The following is a 21,380-nucleotide window of genomic DNA, read 5'->3' as shown; positions in this document are numbered from 1 at the left end:
GTTTATCAACCAGGATGTTGCAAAACTATAACTCCCAGCATGTCCAGACAGCTTTTAGGTACCTGGGAGTTGTAGTTTAGGAACAGGGTGCCTCCAGCTGTTGCTAAATTACAACTCCCATCATTCCCAGACAGCCAAAGGTTGTCTGACAATAATGGGGTTGTAGTTTAGCAACAGCTGTAGGCTGTTTGGTTACCCTGCTTTTTGGGTGTTCTCTCCAGGGGAGAGTGCGGTAAATGTACTAACCAATTATTTTTTTCTTCTAATTTCAGATCTGTGTATGCAGAGGACTACTTTGGATTCGGTGGACTGCGACGATGCCCAGGGGTTTTTTGTTTACTTATAATAAAATGGTTAACGAGGGCTTGTGTTTTTTTTTTTTTTTTTGTAATAAAACTTTTTAAAATGTGTTGTGTTTTTTTTTATTTACTTCACTAGGCTTATTAGTGGAAGCCATCTTATAGAGTGAATCCATTACTAAACCAGGGCTTAGCATTAGCCCCAAAAACAGCTAGCGCTAACCCCCAATTATTACCCGGTACCCACCGCCACAGGGGTGCCCGTAAGAGCCGGTACCAACAGGCCTGAAGCATCAAAAATTGTGCTTCTAGGCCTATGCGGTAACAGGCCGGCGTTATTTAGGCTGGGGAGGGCCAGTAGCAATGGTCCTCACCCACCCTGGTAACATCAGGCTGTTGCAGCTTGGTTGGTATCTGGCTGAGAATGAAAATATGGGGAATCCCACACTTTAAAAAAAAAAAAAAAAATTTAATATTTATTTTATTTATGCAAAAAAAGTGTGTGGTTCCCCGTATTTTCATTCTTAGCCAGATACCAACCAAGCAGCAACAGCCTGACGTTACCATGGTGGGCGAGGACCATTGTTACTGGCCCTCCCCAGCCTAAATTACACCAGCCTGTTACTGCCTAGGCCCAGGAGCACCATTTTTCTGTTGGTACCGGCTCTTCCCGGGCCCCCGTGGCGGTGGGTACTGGGGTAATAATTGGGGATTAGCTCTAGCTGTTTTGGGGGCTATTGCTAAGCCCTGGCTTAGTAATGTATTCCGTATATAAGACTGCTTCCACTGCTAAGCCTGTAAAGTAAATAAAAAAACATGTTTTGAAAAATGTTATAAAAAAAAACAAAAACACTCCCTCACAAGCCCTTGTTAACCATTTTATTATTAATAACCAAAGAAAAAACACTGGTCATTGTTATAGTCAGTAGAATTCGAAGTAGTCATCTGCATACACAGACATGAAATGAGAAGAAAAAAAAACACAATAAATTGGTAAGTAAATTTAGGGAGAAAATAAATTGTAAAAAAATATGTAACATATATATGTATATGTGTGTGTGTGTGTGTATATATCTATATATATATATATATATATATATATATATATATATACACACATATACAATTGTTTAGTCTCCATAGGGCAGGGTTTTCCAACAATGTGTCTCCAGTTGTTGCAAGACCGGACAGCCAAAGGCAAAGCCTGTCCCCTCATGCTGGGAGTTGTAGTTGTACTGTTAGGAAAACTCTGCCCTATGGAGACTAAACAATTGTAAAAAATGTGAAAAGGAAATGTAAAAAATCTTAATAAACCCATCCCCTAATAAAAGGTTAAATCACAACTTTTTTTGGTAAAATGAGTGATGTCATTACAAAGTACAATTGGTGGCGCATAAACCATGCCTCATATGGATCTGCAGGTGGAAAAGTAAGTTATGGCTATGAGAAGGCGAGAAGAAAAAAACGACCCCCCCCATTCTGTTCCTAAAATGAAGTCACTTACTGTCAGTGCTCCTTCCCACGCGGCTGCGCTGCACCATAAAGCAACGTAACAGTCCCGGAGAGTACGTGGACTACACTATACCAGGCCAGGCACATGCAGAGGAGGAATTAGGCTCTTTTCTTCCCTTTTCATATTCAATCGCTTTTCTTTTCAGTCAATGAACATGAAATGGGGGGGGGGGGGGGGTTGATTTTATGAAATAAGGGGATTGGACATTGAAATTGTTTATTATATCGCAATCGCATATCGAAAGTGCAATATTCACCTCCATAATCACAACTGCACATTTTCACCAAATCGTGCAGTCCTAATATATATCTGTGTGTGTGTATGTATATGTGTATATATGTAAGTATATACCTAAATATATAAAACTCAACGTGTGTGTGTATGTTCCAGCATCACGTCCAAACGGCTAAAGATATTAACATGAAACTTGGCACACATGTTACTTATATGTAAAAAAAAAACATAGGATAGGTCATTTAACCCTTACTCACCCCCAAGTCCCATACAAGTCTATGGGAAATATGTTACTGCATAACTTCCAAACGGATGGAGATATTTCAATAATACTTGGTCACATGTTCCTTAAATGTCCACTTAAAATATAGGATAGTTAATTTAACCCCCAGATGTGAGGGTTGGGGTTTTTGTTTAAAGTCTCATGCAAATCAATGGGAAATGTATGTTCCCACATAACTTCCGTACGGCTGGAGATATTTCAATACCTGGTACACATATTACGGGATAGGAGGACGGGACAGGAGGTCATGATAGGAGGATGGGAAAGGAGGTCATGATAGGAGGATGGGAAAGGAGGTCATAAGAGGATGGGAAAGGAGGTCATGATAGGAGGACTGGAAAGGAGGTCGGTATTTGAGGTCAGGATAAAATGATGGGATATGGGGTTGGGATATGACAACAATATATGAGGACGGGATATGAAGTCAAAAGCTTCCACCTGTTTTGATTTTCCTCCACAACCAGGATTTGGAAGGAAAAACCGGGCAACGCCGGGTACTCAGCTAGTGTGTGTGTATGTGTATATATATATATATATATATATATATGTATGTGTGTATATACAATATGTCTCAAATCGCTTCTCGGCCTTTTGGCTAAGATCAAGTGTAGTATCTGTTCTTATCAGTTTTCATGATGGTGGCAAACTACGCCGGTATGGGGCTGGTGGGGATGGGTGCTGCATGGAGGATGCAGGTGTACCAGGGCTTTCCGGGGCTGGTTCTGAGGAATCGGCTCGACGGCTGCCCCGAAGTGACCTGTTCCCTCCGGGTCTCGCCATGAGGCTGAGAGGGTCTAGAGCCGAGGTACTTTTGTGCCTCGAGGAGTGGTGACCCCGAGGTGCCGAAACGCACTGGGAGTATTGGCTCACTGAGTTGAAGCACGGGCACCATAATCTCTTCACCTTGTGGCACTCACCTCTTGATTCCCGGCCTTCTGGCTAGGATCAGAGAAATTTTTATAGATCCGGCCGGATGTCCGGGCAGTATATCTGTACACATTCACTTATTTATTTATTTTTGTCTCACTGTGTCACTTTTTTTTCGTGTTGTGTGTTCACAGGATTTGTCAGGATGCGGTAGCCCTTCTGGGTGTCCCTCCTGGCGGTCTAGGGGAGGTGTGTGTGGCCATTAGGTTCCGCACCTTCCTGCAAACACCCCGGGTACTCCTGCTTTGGCAGGGTACCTACCGTTATCGGCTCTGTGGGCAGATACCTTGGCTAACGCCAAGGGGGATGCCGGGAGCATTTGTGGTCCCCTAGTAGCTTCGGCGAAAAGGGACATCGAACCTGGAACCTCGCAGGTACCTTTTGGTCTGGAGTCGAAGGGTAAGGTTTGTTGGGGGGGCCTCTCTCCTATCGGAGAAGGGCTTGCGATAGACCGCATCCTTTGTGCACGTTTTTTTAGTGTAACACGTTTGCACTTTTTCTTGCACTTTGGGTGAATCGAGAGCACGTTCCTCGGCTTTAAAAAAAAAAAAAAATGTCTCAAATTTTTAGAGCCTGTGTCTCAAACGTTAGAGCCTTTAGACTTTTGGTAGTCTGTACTTTACCATTCTTCAATCACCAACAAAATGGTTCTGCCTTGTGGAATTGAAAAGACTACAAATTCCCCTCCCCCCTCTATTTTTGCATACAGACACAAGAGGAAGGTGCAGACGAGCAAGGCCACATTTTGCAGCAAGTCCTTTGTTTTCACCAGATTCCTCATGTTGGCTCCCTCTGCTGGTCAAGAGTGGGAAATATGCTATGTTAGAATTTTTCATTTTTTGTCAAATTTTCATATTTTGACAAATAATTTTTTTTAAATGTTTCCCAAAATATTAAAAAAATTTGAAAAGTGTATTTAACCTCTAAAAAAAAAAAAAAAAATTGGAGGACACATTCCCTTTAAGAATACATGGCCTTGAGGACACAAAACTTTTGCGTTTAAATTTTTTCTTTTTGCCTTTTAAGAGCCATAACTAAAAAATGATAAAATGATTCCCATGGTTACATGCATGGTTATTGTACTGCTTTTAATAAAATGCTTTTTTTTTTTAGCAAAATAAGTATGCCTAATTTGCTTTATTCTAACCACCTATAACATTCGTATTTTTTTTTGTATACAGGGCTTTTTGCAGTTTTTATTGTACCACTTTTGCATATTTGTGACTTGATTACTTCTTATGCCTTTTTTTTCTGGGATGTGACCCAAAATCAGCAAATTGGACTTTTCTGTGCTATCTCTGATAGTTGGGACATTTCCACACGCTGCAATTTTAAATATGTATGTTTATTTATTTTTACTTTTTTTTTCATTATTGTAAAAAGAGGGGTTTATTTTTTATTTTTTATTTTTTATAGGGGGACGCATTCACATTTATTAAAGGAGTACTCTGGTGCAGACTACTCCAGCTCTGTCCTGCCCGGGCTGCAAAATAAATGAAAATAAACCACCACTCACCTTCCTGGGTTCCCGCGGAGCTCCACTACAGCTGATCGGTCCTCCGGTCCATCTTCTTCATACTTCCGTGTGAACGAAGCGTCACATGGCGCTCAGCCTATCGCCGGCCGCCGCGATGTTCTGCCTCGGCCCATAATAGGCTGAGCGCCATGTGACCCTTCGTTCACATGGAAGTATGAAGAAGATGGACCGGAGGACCGATCAGCTGTAGTGGCGCTCCGCGGAACCCAGGAAGGTGAGTGATGGTTAATTTTTTTTGCAGCCCGGGCAGGATGGAGCAGGAGTAGTCTGCACTGGAGTACTCCTTTAAAATGTTATAACTTTAAGTCCCATAGGAAACTATTTATTTCAATCCTTTGCATGGCACTCATCAGTGTTGTCTGCAATCTAATTCTATGGTATTCCAGATCAATAACAACCAATCACAGCCCAACTTTCATATCTTAACTAGCTTGGTTGTTATGGGAAAAACAAACAATTTGGGTTTTAGACAGATTCATAAATCTGGGCCTCCAGTCTTATAGATTTAACATAACATACGCTAGAAATTATACTGAGCTGAATTATCCAGAGCTGAGAAGTCTGGTGCACAAACTGAGAAAGAGAGATGCCAAAAAAACAAGTTGCCACGAGGAGCCAGTAAAACCGGTTGGGCTTCTCTGCCAGAGCAGGAAGGCCACGGGGTATGGCAGGGAAGTGAAGAACCCAATGGCCACACACAACTCCCCTAAAATGGCAGGAGGGACACCCAGAAGGGCAACTGCACCCTGACCAAATCCTAGTAAACAAACGAGCACCAAAAGTGGACACAGTGAAATTAAAAATAAATAAAGGTATTGAAAGAGCTTTATTCATCATTCAGTCGTCATTACAAGTCGTACAATAAATTACCATCACACAAAGCATGACAGTACAATTACAGCACAAGGTCCCTAAGCTTTACACCGAACCACATGCTACACTAACACTCCGCTACATCACTCGATATCGAAGAAACAAAGTCGAAAAACAACAAACACATTACAGTCTGTGATTGGGGAGGGGGTGTGGGATCTATGGGGGGTGTGTGGATAATCACGGGGCCAAACTACTGGGCAAACGTATGGGGAGGTAGGGGAAGCAGACGGGCATTAGTCCTCTTCATCGACCTCCGGACTGTCCAAGATTGAATAGTCTCTAAGCCCTCTGTGGACCAGCCTGTGGCAGTCCTGGATGGACCTGTCCTCCCTGTTGTAGATGAGGCGGTTCCTGGCTAGCCAAAATAGTTCATAAGGCACCAGGCCTCCTGGATGGCCTCCACTTCGTGAACCCCAGGAAACAGTCCATAAAGCACCGAGTGGTACGATAAGTCGTTCCTGGGTACCGAGTCTCTTAAGTTCAAGTTCCAGGGCGTTCAATAGACCCTGCGCAAAGGGGCACTGTCAAAAGACGTGCATAGATATTTCCTCCAAGAAGGGGCACCTGGAGCAGTACCTGGTTTTGCACAGCAAAAGGATAGCCCCCTATATGCAGGTAAAAAAAATCACACGCAGGGTAAGATATGAATACAACAAGGAGAGAAAGCATTTGATAGTATTTAAAATAAACAAACTTTATTAAATGGTGTTAAAAATCACATAGACATACAAACCCATAAACATGGGAAAAGAGACAGATCCAGGGACTGGAACCATAGTGAGGACTCACATAGGGTAAGTAACAGACATTATCATTATGTCTAATAAGAAAGTACAAGTGTACAATAACTTAGCAGCAAGCTCAATACATACAAATAGAAGAGCAAAAATAGGAACAATAAATTCCTTAGTGGACAATGGATGTAAAGCAGTGGGTCCTAAGCACCCAACATTTCGCCAGGGGTTGGCCTCACCCCGGAAGAAGTCCACTTGGTAATTTATTGTTCTTATTTTTGCTCTTCTATTTGTATGTATTGAGCTTTTTGCTAAGTTATTGTACACTTGTACTTTCTTGTTAGACATAATGATAATGTCTGTTACTTACCCTATGTGAGCCCTCACTATGGTTCCAGTCCCTGGATCTGTCTCTTTTCCCATGTTTATGGGTTTGTATGTCTATGTGATTTTTAACACCATTTAATAAAGTTTATTTATTTTAAATCCTATCAAACGCTTTCTCTCCTTGTTGAATTCATATCTGGTTTTGCACAGGGCACAGGCATGCATAAATTACCTCAGAGATAGTCTCTCTCCCTCCCCCCCCCCCCCCGAATGGCCATCCACAGCAAGTCACAATGTCCATTGGTTAGCCTTACAGAGGCTACATTGTCCCAAATAGTCTCTGCAGTGGCTTTTGGAAGCCCTGGAACGAGCTCTAGCAAGTCCATTGCTCTGATGAGCTTGTAAACAGTCTTAGGCTTCCACAAGTCGGGCTTGAGTCCCTCCAGATGATGTTCCCCTATGAACTGGACAACATAAAAATAAATAAATAAGTTAATGTGCGCAGTGTAATACTGCCCGGACATCCGACTGGATCTAAAAAAAATTCCTCAATCCTAGCCAGAAGGCCTGGATATTAAGGGTGAGTGCCCAGAAGAGTGAGAGAAAAAGTGCATGTTACATGCCATCAGTCAAGTGGGGTTGCCAATCTCAAGTGAATTCCAGCACCCTGGGGTCACCACTCGCAGGGCACTTTTGCACCACGTGTAATCACTGACAAAATTGACCCCATTGACACATTAGCTAGCTTAGCCATAGAACCAACTCAAAATTAGCTAAAATTTAACTTTTATTGAAATTCTATTAAAAACCTGTTTTCACAAAAACATCAATATCCTAAACAATTGCTACACAAAAGCACAATAACACAATAACATGGTTCATCAGAGGATTACAAGTAGGGTAAAAGGAAGGTTAGGGAATTAGACATTTACACATCCAAGTTACAGATGTTAATACAATTAAAGCGGCACACGTATGGTTAGTACAATTAATGCTTCACATCAGACAAATAGATTAGGAGAATTGCTTGAAGTCTCTCTTTTGAAGATAATCAATAGTGACTAGATAAGAAAAATATGGACAATAAAATTATAACTAATACCAAGTGTCCAAAAAACATTATGCTATCCTCTCTCCTCTTTATTTTATCTATCATACCTCTCCAGAGGGTCTCCAGATATCACATATACCCCTCAGTAGGCATGCAACCAATACCTCAAAATGTAAAAATCACCTTCCAAATAAGAATCTGGGAAAACAAGTATATGATTATGTACACATATGTCCTGAAGTTGTTTCCCAATCACAATAGTAAGAGAGGTAAAAAGACAAAATATATACCTTTAATCCAAAGTATTGCTAATTCAGTCGCTGAAGGATAAACTCACTCATAAGGAAGATATTTCCCCTGCAAACAACAGTAAAGTGTTATCTCTATTGCATTATCAGCCTCTTATATACTGGCAATTCATATCAAAATAACCTATGGCTCACCTATGACACTATAAATCCATTTGTCAAATATACTCAAAAGATGCTCACTAGTACAAGGCCGCTTTAGTTTTCATCCACATCCAGTGCAAAGTTCTTGAAGAGGAAAATGTATAAAAATAGATGACACCCCCCACTGCACGGTTGAAAATAAATGGATCCTTGTCAGATCCTTTTTCCATCCGTAATGGCACCTGCCAGGGCTGCCCCCTGTCCCCTTTGTTGTACATCCTAGTTATGGAGCACTTGTTAGCTGGCATTAGAGGAGATGGCAACATTCAGGGGTTGGACATAGGTGGAATTTCTTACAAATGTTACGCCTTTGCGGATGATCTGCTTGTATATTTAACCAACCCGGTGACATCTCTTCCCTGCCTGATGACTCGTTTGCGAGAATTCGGGAGATGGTCTAACTTTAAAGTCAACCTAAACAAATCTGAAGCGATGGGGATCTCTTTACTGGGACGTACGAAGGAATCCTTACAGGCATCCTTTCCTTTCACATGGCCTTCTCAGGGCATCAAATACCTGGGAGTACTGATCCCTCGCGCGCGCCGGGTCTTTGCGATTTAAAGGGCCACTGCGCCGCTGATTGGCGCAGTGGTTCCAATTAGTGTGATCACCTGTGCACTTCCCTATATCACCTCACTTCCCCTGCACTCCCTCGCCGGATCTTGTTGCCATCGTGCCAGTGAAAGCGTTTCCTTGTGTGTTCCTAGCCTGTGTTCCAGACCTCCTGCCGTTGCCCCTGACTACGATCCTTGCTGCCTGCCCCGACCTTCTGCTACGTCCGACCTTGCTTCTGTCTACTCCCTTGTACCGCGCCTATCTTCAGCAGCCAGAGAGGTTGAGCCGTTGCTAGTGGATACGACCTGGTCACTACCGCCGCAGCAAGACCATCCCGCTTTGCGGCGGGCTCTGGTGAAAACCAGTAGTGACTTAGAACCGATCCACTAGCACGGTCCACGCCAATCCCTCTCTGGCACAGAGGATCCACTACCTGCCAGCCGACATCGTGGCAGTAGATCCGGCCATGGATCCCGCTGAAGTTCCTCTGCCAGTTGTCGCTGACCTCACCACGGTGGTCGCCCAGCAGTCACAACAGATAGCGCAACAAGGCCAACAGCTGTCTCAACTGACCGTTATGCTACAGCAGTTACTACCACAGCTTCAGCAATCATCTCCTCCGCCAGCTCCTGCACCTCCTCCGCAGCGAGTGGCCGCTTCTGGTCTACGACTATCCTTGCCGGATAAATTTGATGGGGACTCTAAGTTTTGCCGTGGCTTTCTTTCCCAATGTTCCCTGCACTTGGAGATGATGTCGGACCAGTTTCCCACTGAAAGGTCTAAGGTGGCTTTCGTAGTCAGCCTTCTGTCTGGAAAAGCCCTGTCTTGGGCCACACCGCTCTGGGACCGCAATGACCCCGTCACTGCCTCTGTACACTCCTTCTTCTCGGAAATTCGAAGTGTCTTTGAGGAACCTGCCCGAGCCTCTTCTGCTGAGACTGCCCTGTTGAACCTGGTCCAGGGTAATTCTTCCGTTGGCGAGTATGCCGTACAATTCCGTACTCTTGCTTCAGAATTATCCTGGAATAATGAGGCCCTCTGCGCGACCTTTAAAAAAGGCCTATCCAGCAACATTAAAGATGTTCTGGCCGCACAAGAAATCCCTGCTAATCTACATGAACTCATTCACCTAGCCACTCGCATTGACATGCGTTTTTCCGAAAGGCGTCAGGAGCTCCGCCAGGATATGGACTCTGTTCGCACGAGGCGTTTCTTCTCCCCGGCTCCTCTCTCCTCTGGTCCCCTGCAATCTGTTCCTGTGCCTCCCGCCGTGGAGGCTATGCAGGTCGACCGGTCTCGCCTGACACCTCAAGAGAGGACACGACGCCGCATGGAGAATCTCTGCCTGTACTGTGCTAGTACCGAACACTTCCTGAAGGATTGTCCTATCCGTCCTCCCCGCCTGGAAAGACGTACGCTGACTCCGCACAAAGGTGAGACAGTCCTTGATGTCTACTCTGCTTCTCCACGTCTTACTGTGCCTGTGCGGATATCTGCCTCTGCCTTCTCCTTCTCTACTATGGCCTTCTTGGACTCCGGATCTGCAGGAAATTTTATTTTGGCCTCTCTCGTCAACAGGTTCGACATCCCGGTGACCAGTCTCGCCAGGCCCCTCTACATCAATTGTGTAAACAATGAAAGATTGGACTGTACCATACGTTTCCGCACGGAGCCCCTTCTAATGTGCATCGGATCTCATCACGAGAAGATTGAACTTTTGGTCCTCCCCAATTGCACTTCTGAAATTCTCCTTGGACTTCCCTGGCTTCAACTTCATTCCCCAACCCTGGATTGGTCCACTGGGGAGATCAAGAGTTGGGGGCCCTCTTGTTCCAAGGACTGCCTAAAACCGGTTCCCAGTAACCCTTGCCGTGACTCTGTGGTTCCTCCTGTAACCGGTCTCCCTAAGGCCTATATGGACTTTGCGGATGTTTTTTGCAAAAAACAAGCTGAGACTCTACCTCCTCACAGGCCTTATGATTGTCCTATCGACCTCCTCCCGGGCACTACTCCACCCCGGGGCAGAATTTATCCTCTGTCCGCCCCAGAGACTCTTGCCATGTCTGAATACGTCCAGGAAAATTTAAAAAAGGGCTTTATCCGTAAATCCTCCTCTCCTGCCGGAGCCGGATTTTTCTTTGTGTCCAAAAAAGATGGCGCTCTACGTCCTTGCATTGACTACCGCGGTCTTAATAAAATCACGGTTAAGAACCGCTACCCCCTACCCCTCATCTCTGAACTCTTTGATCGCCTCCAAGGTGCCCACATCTTCACCAAACTGGACTTAAGAGGTGCTTATAATCTCATCCGCATCAGAGAGGGGGATGAATGGAAAACGGCATTTAACACCAGAGATGGACACTTTGAGTATCTGGTCATGCCCTTTGGCCTGTGCAACGCCCCTGCCGTCTTCCAAGACTTTGTTAATGAAATTTTTCGTGATCTCTTATACTCCTGTGTTGTTGTATATCTGGACGATATCCTGATTTTTTCTGCCAATCTAGAAGAACACCGCCAGCATGTCCGTATGGTTCTTCAGAGACTTCGTGACAATCAACTCTATGCCAAAATAGAGAAATGTCTGTTTGAATGCCAATCTCTTCCTTTCCTAGGATACTTGGTCTCTGGCCAGGGACTACAAATGGATCCAGACAAACTCTCTGCCGTCTTAGATTGGCCACGCCCCTCCGGACTCCGTGCTATCCAACGTTTTTTGGGGTTCGCCAATTATTACAGGCAATTTATTCCACATTTTTCTACCGTTGTGGCTCCTATCGTGGCTTTAACCAAAAAAAATGCCGATCCCAAGTCTTGGCCTCCTCAAGCGGAAGACGCCTTTAAACGGCTCAAGTCTGCCTTTTCTTCGGCTCCCGTGCTCTCCAGACCTGACCCATCTAAACCCTTCCTATTGGAGGTTGATGCCTCCTCAGTGGGAGCTGGAGCTGTCCTTCTACAAAAAAATTCTTCCGGGCATGCTGTTACTTGTGGGTTTTTTTCTAGGACCTTCTCTCCGGCGGAGAGGAACTACTCCATCGGGGATCGAGAGCTTCTAGCCATTAAATTAGCACTTGAGGAATGGAGGCATCTGCTGGAGGGATCAAGATTTCCAGTTATTATTTACACCGATCACAAGAACCTCTCCTACCTCCAGTCTGCCCAACGGCTGAATCCTCGCCAGGCCAGGTGGTCTCTGTTCTTTGCCCGATTTAATTTTGAAATTCACTTTCGGCCTGCCGATAAGAACATTAGGGCCGATGCTCTCTCTCGTTCCTCGGATGCTTCTGAAGTTGAACTCTCTCCGCAACACATCATTCCTCCTGACTGCCTGATTTCCACTTCTCCAGCCTCCATCAGGCAAACTCCTCCAGGAAAGACCTTTGTTTCTCCACGCCAACGCCTCGGAATCCTCAAATGGGGTCACTCCTCCCATCTCGCAGGTCATGCGGGCATCAAGAAATCTGTGCAACTCATCTCTCGCTTCTATTGGTGGCCGACTCTAGAGACGGATGTTGTGGACTTTGTGCGAGCCTGCACTATCTGTGCCCGGGATAAGACTCCTCGCCAGAAGCCCGCTGGTTTTCTTCATCCTCTGCCTGTCCCCGAACAGCCTTGGTCTCTGATTGGTATGGATTTTATTACTGACTTACCCCCTTCCCGTGGCAACACTGTTATTTGGGTGGTCGTTGATCGATTCTCCAAAATGGCACATTTCATCCCTCTTCCTGGTCTTCCTTCAGCGCCTCAGTTGGCTAAACAATTTTTTGTACACATTTTTCGTCTTCACGGGTTGCCTACGCAGATCGTCTCGGATAGAGGCGTCCAATTCGTGTCTAAATTCTGGAGGGCTCTCTGTAAACAACTCAAGATTAAATTAAATTTTTCTTCTGCATATCATCCTCAATCCAATGGACAAGTAGAAAGAATTAACCAGGTCTTGGGTGATTATTTACGACATTTTGTTTCCTCCCGCCAGGATGACTGGGCAGATCTTCTACCATGGGCCGAATTCTCGTATAACTTCAGAGTCTCTGAATCCTCCTCCAAATCCCCATTTTTCGTGGTGTACGGCCGTCACCCTCTTCCCCCCCTCCCTACCCCCTTGCCCTCTGGTCTGCCTGCTGTGGATGAAATTTCTCGTGATCTTTCCATCATATGGAGAGAGACCCAAAATTCTCTCTTACAGGCTTCATCACGCATGAAGAAGTTCGCGGATAAGAAAAGAAGAGCTCCTCCCATTTTTTCCCCTGGAGACAAGGTATGGCTCTCCGCTAAATATGTCCGCTTCCGTGTCCCTAGCTACAAGTTGGGACCACGCTATCTTGGTCCTTTCAAAATTTTGTGCCAGATTAATCCTGTCTCTTACAAACTTCTTCTTCCTCCTTCTCTTCGTATTCCTAATGCCTTTCACGTTTCTCTTCTTAAACCACTTATCATCAACCGTTTCTCTCCCAAATCTGTTCCTCCCACTCCTGTTTCCGGCTCCTCGGACATCTTCTCCGTCAAAGAGATTCTGGCATCCAAAAAGGTCAGAGGGAAAACTTTTTTTTTAGTGGATTGGGAGGGTTGTGGTCCAGAAGAGAGATCCTGGGAACCTGAGGACAATATCCTAGACAAAAGTCTGCTCCTCAGGTTCTCAGGCTCTAAGAAGAGGGGGAGACCCAAGGGGGGGGGTACTGTTACGCCGAGCGCTCCGGGTCCCCGCTCCTCCCCGGAGCGCTCGCTACACTCTCCTCACTGCAGCGCTCCGGTCAGATCCACTGACCCGGGGCGCTGCGATACTGCCTCCAGCCGGGATGCGATTCGCGATGCGGGTAGCGCCCGCTCGCGATGCGCACCCCGGCTCCCGTACCTGACTCGCTCTCCATCTGTCCTGTCCCGGCGCGCGCGGCCCCGCTCCCTAGGGCGCGCGCGCGCCGGGTCTTTGCGATTTAAAGGGCCACTGCGCCGCTGATTGGCGCAGTGGTTCCAATTAGTGTGATCACCTGTGCACTTCCCTATATCACCTCACTTCCCCTGCACTCCCTCGCCGGATCTTGTTGCCATCGTGCCAGTGAAAGCGTTTCCTTGTGTGTTCCTAGCCTGTGTTCCAGACCTCCTGCCGTTGCCCCTGACTACGATCCTTGCTGCCTGCCCCGACCTTCTGCTACGTCCGACCTTGCTTCTGTCTACTCCCTTGTACCGCGCCTATCTTCAGCAGCCAGAGAGGTTGAGCCGTTGCTAGTGGATACGACCTGGTCACTACCGCCGCAGCAAGACCATCCCGCTTTGCGGCGGGCTCTGGTGAAAACCAGTAGTGACTTAGAACCGATCCACTAGCACGGTCCACGCCAATCCCTCTCTGGCACAGAGGATCCACTACCTGCCAGCCGGCATCGTGGCACCTGTGCATATTCACGCGTTCTGGATAGCTTCCATAATGCAAAAACAAAATTATGGGTTCGATTGGCACAAGACGTTTGCCCTAGAGCTACCACTACTCTCCCCTGGACCTGGTCCCTGTCTTTACCAAATGAAGTTTTTCTCCCATTTTCACTGAGACACACCCTAGCATCTATACACTCGGTGACTGGGGCTCTGAATTTGGTAGATAGGCGTGGCCCTTTACTGCCCATTAGTGACAATCCGGCCTTCCCTCCAGGTCTCTCCTCGGAGGGAGGGTTTCTAGGGGCCTCCCTGACCTCCCCGTTACGGTTTACTCACGTACTGACTGGTGGCTCTTTTAAGCCTCTGGAGGTCATTTTGGAAGAACGTCCCTCCGTAAGGCGGGGCCCGTTTGCCTACTTGCAGTTACGTCATTTTTACCAGTCTTTGATCGCTACCCATGCCCTGCACCGGGGCCTTACCCAGTTCGAGACCTTGTGCATGTCCTCATCGGGCCTGAGCCATTCCATCTCCATCATGTATGGTCTCTTGATATCCTCGAGGACGGGGTCCACTCCGGCCTTCTGTCGGGCATGGGAGGTTGAACTGGGCTCCACTTTCACTGAAGAACAATGGGCAAAATGTTTTTTTTCTGTCCCATAAAGCAGTAATGGCCACTAAGGCACAAGAAACAAGTTACAAAATCCTTACCAGGTGGTATAGAGTGCCGGAGACACTTCATAAATGGTACCCTTCGGTCTCTGATCAGTGTTGGAGATGTGGGTTGGCGACAGGCACGATGAGACATATCTGGTGGGACTGTCCTAAGCTGACCCCCTTTTGGAATATGGTTTTGCAGATCATTTTTGAAATTTCGGGAGTGAGGGTTCCCTCCAATCCGGAATCGGCCCTGCTTTACATGTTCCCCATGTCCCAGACCAAGTACAAGAAATCTCTGACCCGTCACTTACTTCAGGCCGCCAAGACGGTCATTCCTAGACGTTGGAGGGACCCGACTCCCCCCTCCTTGGAGGAGTGGGTGGCTGAGGTATCCTGCACCCAGCGTATGGAGGAGCTTCTTGCGGTTCTCCCGGCTGAGGTGGAACGATATGGTGCCACGTGGCTGCCGTGGTCCCAGTTTTGCTCTTCCCCTAGGTTTCGGAATCTCTGTTGCCCGATGTCCGCTAACTGAATTGTTGCAGGTTCATATAGTGGGGCGTGGAGGGTGGGGGGATGGGTCCGGCACGGGGTGTCCTCCCGTTTAATTTTTATTTTTCTTATATTTTTTTTTCTTCTTCTTCTTCATTCCCCCTCTTCCCCCTTCTCTTCCCTTGTTTTTTCTCCCTTCTCTTGTCGTCATTGACCTCCTGACCCCTTCAGTTCTTTGTCCACATTCTCTTCTCTCCTAAGAGACTTTGGCGCCTTTTCTTTGCTTACCTTTTCTTTTCCTACTCTATGATTCTTTTTACTTGCCTACCCATTGTATACTTGTCTTGTCACTCTAGTGCCTGGACTTGGACAGGCCGTCTACTTATCGTATCTCATCCTTGTCTTTGTTGACATTATCCCTGATTTTCTCCTCTTCTCTCTTTTTCTTATGTCTGACCCTTCCAATGGACCATGACTATGAGAGAGGCGAGGAGAATGCTCTCCTATCCAGGTTTTCTATACTTCTATTCTACACATACAGTTACGTTATGCTTTTGCAAGTTGCTATTGGTTAACACTTCTAATGTGTTGTTTATCCCAGTGACTGTACACCGGATCTCTACTCGGCCTTGCATGGCCACTATGTACCTTCTATTATCTTGCTGTTCATATTTACCGGTTGGTTAAAAATAAAGATGCTTTGAATATGGAAAAAAAAAAATAGATGACACAACTATCTCTTCTATTATAAATATGCACAGAATAACACCTGCCAGTTCATAGATAAAACTCTTACCCCCATGCCTGCATACATAAAGATGTCCGGAAATTCAGTTGCCGGTCCAGGCTGCAAATGGCAAACAGCCCGTCTCACTCTCCCTTAAATATCACTTCTATTCCTCCTAATCGCACAGAGCCTGGGTAAGGCGGTATTAGATTTACAAAATCCTCATCTCCAAGAAGTATAGGCCAAAGTCTCCTCAATATGTTCCTAACCCTCTCTGTCTGGTTATCAGAGCCTATCACTCTGATACACTCCTTGTTTAGTACTTTTTTAGGGGTTAACAGGGTCTTTCTGAACTCAGGGCTCTCCTATATGAAGTTGTGCGGGTCTCCATGGGGGTAACTCCTTTCAGAAAACTTATCGCGTAGATCTTTAGCTTGTTTATTAAAACCCTCCATAGATGAGCAGTTTCGACGGATACGAAGATATTGCCCCATCGGTATACAGGGGGGTGAAAGCCATCCCATTTTAGTAGGCTATTTGTTGCAGTAGGTTTTCTGAAAGTTGTAGTTTCGAGGAATCACAGGTCACCTCGAGGATTTCCAGATCACCTCTTCTAATAAGGACATCCAAAAAAGGTAGTTCATTATTATTGATCTCAAAAGTGAACTTTAGGCCTAGTGGATTCTGATTAAGGCCATCCACAAACTCTTTAAAGAGGCCATCAGTTCCGGACCATACAACGAACACGTCCTCTATGTATCTGACCCAAAAAATAATATGGGGGATCCAACTACAATCCTCCTCCCCAAAAACAATGGTACTCTCCCACCAGCCCAGGGTTAAGTTTGCATATGAGGGAGCCACTGGGCTCTCCATTGCGGTTCCCCTAATCTATGTGTCTTATCTATGTGAATCATTAATTGTACTAACCTATCCTTCAGCGACTGAATTAGCAATACTTTAGATTAAAGGTATATATTTTATCTTTTTACCTCTCTTACTATTGTGATTGGCAAACAACTTTAAGACATGTGTACATAATAGTATACTTGTTTTCCTAGATTCTTATTTGGAAGGTGATTTCTACATTTTGAGGTATTCATAGCATGCCTACTGAGGAGTATATGTGATATCTCCTCTGGAGAGGTATGATAGATAAAATAAAGAGGAGAGAGGATAGCATAATGTTCTTTGGACACTTGGTATTATTTATCATTTTATTGTCCGTATTTTCCTTATCTAGTCACTATTGATTATATTTACAAGAGAGACTTTGTGATAGGGTTTTTAATGGAATTCCAATAAAAATGAAATTTTTACTAATTTTGAGTTGGCTTTACACTTTTGCATCTCGGCCTTCACTCTACACGGACCTTAGGGCCAGATCCAGCAAGGTACAAGTCGCTTCAGGGTCTGCTGCCGGACGCACACAGCTGACCCTGGTATACCTGCCCCGCTGTGTGGTTCCCCATCCTGCCTTGGTGGTCTTCCACACCGCCAACTAACAGGAAAGGTACTACACTTGATCTTATCCAAAAGGCTGGGACCCCACATGATCTCCTGGAAGGACCCCCAGTTACCTTTCTAAATTAGAGCAAATGACTGCCCCTGCCGCCAACCACTGGCCTTAACTTTGTCCCAAAGGGGGGGGCCAGTATGTGCAGAGGATGGGTAAATAGCTGGGGCCTTTATACAGGAAATTATCCAAGAGGTCAGATTCCCTGGTCTGTGGATAGGGGATAAGTGTCTGGAATTGAAGGCCTTGTGTGTTTACAAAGCCCCCATAGTGCCAGAACAATGGACCCCATTTTGGAAACTACACCCTTCAGGGAATGTAATAAGGGGTGCAGTGAGCATTTACGCCCCACAGGTGTCTGACAGATTTTTGGAGCAGTGGTCTGTGAAAATAAAAAATATAATTTTTCATTTGCACAGCCCACTGTTCCAAAGATCTGTCAAATGCCAGTGGGGTGTAAATGCTCAATGCACCCATTATTAAATTATGTGAGGGGTGTAGTTTCCAAAATGGGGTCACATGTGGGGGGGGGGGGGGGGTGTCCACTGTTACGGCACCATAGGGGCTTCCTAAATATGACATGCCCCCAAAACCCATTTCAGCTAAATTTGCTTTCCAAAAGCCAAATGTGACTCCTTCTCTTCTGAGCATTGTAGTGCGCCAGCAGAGCACTCGACGTCCACACATGGGTTATTTCCATACTCAGAAGAAATGGGGTTACAAATTTTTTTTTTTTTGGGGGGGGGCATTTTCTCCTATAACCCCTTGTAAAAATGTGAAATTTGGGGGGAAAATTGTATTTTTAGTAAAAAAAAATAAAATAATTTCATTTACACATCCGACTTAAACGAAAAGCTTTACGTTCCTTGAGGGGTGTAGTTTCCAAAATAGCTGTTTTTTTTTATGCTGTTCTGGCACCATAGGGGCTTCCTAAATGCGACTTGCCCCCCAAAAACCATTTCAGCCAAATTCACTCTCCAAAATACCATTTTCGCTCCTTCCCTTCTGAGCCCTCTAGTGCACCTATGGAGCACTTTAAATCCACATATGAGGTATTTCCTTACCCGAGAGAAATTGGGTTACAAATTTTAGGGTGATTTCTCTCCTTTTACCCCTTGTAAAAAATAAAAAAAACTGGGTCTGCAAAAACATGCGAGTGTAAAAAATAAAGATTTTGAATTTTCTCCTTCACTTTGCTGCTATTCCTGTGAAACACCTAAAGGGTTAACAAACTTTCTGAATGTCATTTTGACTACTTTGAGGGGTGCAGTTTTTATAATGGGGTAATTTATGGGGTATTTCTAATATGAAGGCCCTTCAAATGAACTTCAAAACTGAACTGGGCCCTGAAAAATTCAGATTTTGAAATTTTCGTGGAAAATTACTGCTGAACTTTGAAGCCCTCTGATGTCTTCCAAAAGTAAAAACATGTCAACTTTATGATGCAAACATAAAGTAGACCTATTGTATATGTGAATCAATATATAATTTATTTGGAATATGCATTTTCCTTACAAGCAGAGAGTTTCAAAGTTAGAAAAATTTAAAGTTTTCAACATTTTCATGAAATTTGGGGATTTTTCACCAAGAAAGGATGCAAGTAATGACGAAAATTTACCACTATGTTTAAGTAGAATATGTCACGAAAAACAATTTCAGAATCAAAATAAACGGTAAAAGCATCTCAGAGCTATTAATGCATAAAGTGACAGTGGTCAGAATTGCAAAAAAGGGCTCAGTCCTTAAGGTGAAAAGGGATCAGTCCTCAAGGGGTTAAAGAAAAACTGTCAGCCTGTTCACCCACACTAAACCCAATACACTGGGTTATAGTGTAGGTTAAGAGGAGTCCAACAAGGGTGGGGTTCACTTACTGCTTACTTAAATATGTCCAGTAGGTCCTGAGATATTTCCCCCAGAAGATCCTCTGCTAAATTCAGTGAATCGCGCGCAGGGGACGGGGTTTCGCCTGCTCAATTTGCGTATTCACATCTGTGTCTCCACTTCACTAGGATATCTAGTCACAGACAATGACTATGTAATTTGAGCCAGCGAAGCCCTGTCCCCTGCGTATAATTCACTCAGTTTAGCAGAGGATCTTCTTGGGGACATATTTAAGTAAGTGACCCATCGTTGGACTAATGTCCATCCACACTATAACACAGTTTCCCAGTGTATTGGGTTTAATTTTAGAGCCAAGGCAAGTGCTCTCTATCACCCAAAGTGCAAAAAAAGTGCACAAAGGATGCAGTCTATCGCTAAGCCCTTCTCTGACAGTAGAGAGGCCCCCCCAACAAACCTACCTTTCACCTACGGGCCAAAAGGCACCTGCAAGGATCCAGGTTCGATGCCCCTTTTCGCCGAAGCTACTAAGGGGCCGAAATGCTCCTGGCTTCAACCTAGGCGTTAGCCAAAGTATCAGCTGAGGAGCCGTATACTGGTGGCATCTTGACCAAAGCCAAGATGCCCAGGGGTTGCTGGGAGGTGAGGAACCTAATGGCCACACACACCTCCCCTAGACCGCCAGGAGGGACACCCAGAAGGGCTACCGCATCCTGACAATCCTGTGGACAAAACAACACGTAAAAGTGGCACAGTGACAAAACACCAAAAATAAATAAGTGGATAAGTGCAGATATACTGCCCGGTCATCCAGCCGGATCTATAAAAATTTCCTGGATCCTAGCCAGAAGGCCGGGATACCAAGGGTGAGTGCCAAAGGTGAAGAGTAATGGTGCAGGTGCAGTGCTTTCACTCAGTGAGTTATAACACCCAGTGAGTTTCAGCACCTCAGGGTCACCACTCCCTGAGGCACAGAAGTACCTCCGCTCTACATCCCTCTACCTCATGGCGAGACCCGGAGGAAGCAGGTCACATCAGGGCAGCCGTCGAACTGATTCCTCAGAACCAGCCCCGGAAAGCCCCGGTACACCTGCCCCTCCATGCAGCACCCATCCCAACCAAATCCACACCGGCGTGGACTCCCACCGGCATGAAACTGATAAGAACAGATACTACACTTGATCTTAGCCAAAAGGCCGAGAAAGTGTATTGGGTTTAGTTTTAGTGAACAGGCTGACAGTTTTCCTTTAAGAAGGCTGTGTGTCTCTTAATTCATCTGGTGCATCTCACGCCAGTGGACTTTAAGACTGGCATGTGAATAAATGTCCCCAATTGTCTTCTAGGTTTGTTCTGTCACTTACTGCAGCTCTGCCTGTTAAGACCAGCAGCTTGCTATAAGCTCTTTGGGAAGTGACTGAATGAAGAACTACTTTCCATTTACACAAAGATGTGCAAACAAAGCTTGTAAGAAAATTGCCACAATTAAATTAACTTCAATGACGTGTCTGCTGAAGATTTTCTTTAGCTTTGCTGAATAGAATTAGCTTTGTCCTTTTTAAATCTATTGAACTTGTAATTACAAAATGCTAATCAGCCAATCACATGGCAGCAACTAAACACATTTAGGTATGTCAACGTGGTCAAGACAACTTGCTTGACATTAAAACCGAGCATCAGAATGGGAAAAAAAACATGGTTGGGAACGTGGCATGGTTCTTGATGCCAGCCTGCACGGTCTGAGTATTTAAGAAACAGGTGATCTACATGGATTTTCACGCACAACCATCTGTAGGGTTTACAGAGAGTGGTCTGAAAAAGAAAGAATATCCAGTGAGCAGCAATTGTGTTTTACGTCTGAAGCGAAGGGGCAGACTTATTACAACCAAGGTAATCTATGAATGCACAACATGTCGAACCTTGAAGCAGATGAGCTACAGCAGCAGAAGACCACACTGGGTGCTGCACTGTGCACACAGCAGAATTTCTGTTGAAGAAACATC

The 21,380-nt window shown here is 45.3% G+C and overlaps 1 protein-coding gene and 2 pseudogenes across 1 annotated transcript in view; 2 read left to right on the top strand and 1 right to left on the bottom strand.

The window, feature by feature from the left end:
• Positions 1 to 21,380, top strand: part of VPS53 (VPS53 subunit of GARP complex) — a 197,862-nt gene that overhangs the window by 21,513 nt on the left and 154,969 nt on the right. The window lies entirely within an intron of this gene.
• On the top strand, positions 2,905 to 3,013 carry LOC130359802 (U2 spliceosomal RNA; annotated as a pseudogene).
• On the bottom strand, positions 20,481 to 20,588 carry LOC130359794 (U2 spliceosomal RNA; annotated as a pseudogene).

The sequence above is a fragment of the Hyla sarda genome, chromosome 2, assembly GCF_029499605.1.
Source record: "Hyla sarda isolate aHylSar1 chromosome 2, aHylSar1.hap1, whole genome shotgun sequence".
In the NCBI taxonomy this organism is placed as follows: Eukaryota; Metazoa; Chordata; class Amphibia; order Anura; family Hylidae; genus Hyla; species Hyla sarda.
Note: the sequence above shows the minus strand (reverse complement) of the source record. Positions and strands in the feature narration are given on the sequence as shown.